Source organism: Oxyura jamaicensis, chromosome 1 (assembly GCF_011077185.1).
Source record: "Oxyura jamaicensis isolate SHBP4307 breed ruddy duck chromosome 1, BPBGC_Ojam_1.0, whole genome shotgun sequence".
Lineage (NCBI taxonomy): Eukaryota > Metazoa > Chordata > Aves > Anseriformes > Anatidae > Oxyura > Oxyura jamaicensis.
Window position 1 is genome coordinate 121,797,943 of NC_048893.1, and position 1,621 is coordinate 121,799,563.

Consider the following 1,621-nt stretch of genomic DNA (forward strand, 5'->3'; position numbering starts at 1 on the left):
AAAAAAAAAAAAAAAAAAAAAAAAAAAAAAAAAAAAAAAAAAAAGTGAAGTTACTCTGGTCTTCTAGTTTTTTGACATACTGGAATTATGTTGCAAAATATTTATTGAGGTGACGTATTACTAGTACTGTGTCCAGTTCTGGGCTCCCCAGTACCAGAGGGACATAGAACTACTGGAGTGAGTCCAGAGGAGGGCTATGGAGATGACGAGAGGCCTGGAGCACGTGTGATATGAGGACAGGCTGAGGAAACTGGGCCTGTTTAGCCTGGAAAAGACTAAGGGGAAACCTCATCAGTATATATAAGTATCTGCGGGGAGGGTGTTGAGAGAATGGAGCCGGTCTCTTTTCAGCGGTGCCCAGCAACAGGACAGGAGGCAACAGGCACAAACTGAAACACAGGAGGTGTCAGCTCAATATGAAGGGGCACTTCTTTACTGTGGGGCGACAGAGCACTGGGACAGGTTGCCCAGAGAGGCTGTGGAGTCTCCTCTGGAAATATTCAAAACCCACCTGGATGCCATCCTGTGCAATGTGCTCAGGGTGATCCTGCTCAGCACGGGGGTTGGACTAGGTGATCTTCAGAGGTCCCTTCCAACCTCAGCTGTTCTGTGATTGACATACTTTCCTCTGCATAGCTGGGAGGTTCCACCCTAGCACCCTCTTAAAGCCAATTACCAAATGCTAACAGATTATTGGAAGAGATCCAGGTACTGAAACACGAGTATCTGATGCCACCTGAGATGCCCTGCTGTATCCTGCCTGGTTGCCAGCACTCCAGAGTGCAGGAACTGGTGGCTGCCTATTCCATACACATGCCTTGGCTACCCAACCCACCTGAAGTGGGCACCTACGTTCATGTTGCTAAATCTGACCTACAAAGGGTTAAAATAACTCTTTTCAAGATCCTTAGTAAAGGGACAGAGCGCATTAGTACTCTTACTATGTTTCATTCAAACCAAGAACGTTAAATTTACTTCCTCAGATTTATATGGTATCTTTTCTTCTACTTTCATACCTCCAAATCATGGCATCATGATTTCATCTCTGTAGTCAGTGAATGCCGGGTGGCTGTATACAGACACATCAGCACATTACATATTTACAACATTCATATTTGGCTCTGACACTACAGTCATGTGCTTCATGTGTACATCTAAATCAACATACCAGAAGAGCCAAAGCTTTTCAGTTAGAGGAAATGTAAGATTCTGGTGAGGAAAAAACACTGTATACACATGCTCCTAACATCCCTTCTCTTGGAAAGGATCAGGAACAGACTTCATTCCAGACAGACAATTCTTCAACAACCATCCGCTCTTAGGCAACAATTTTTCTGCATGACGCAGCGTACACGCACATACAACGAGCCTAACTCCACCATCAGGAGGAAGTTCCACATAAAAGAAACCGCTGCAGGAGAGGGCTGCAGCTGCTCAATACCTAGCCCAGTCTGTTGGAAAAGCCACTGTGAAAGCAGGCTGACGTAAAAACAGACCAGAAGCAAGGTTTACCATCCTGGCACTTCATTGCTTCTATTCACCCACTAGTTCCCATCAGTTCCTGTGCACACGATCAAACAAACAAGGTATTGCTTCATGTTTCAGAGGGAACAAAACAAAA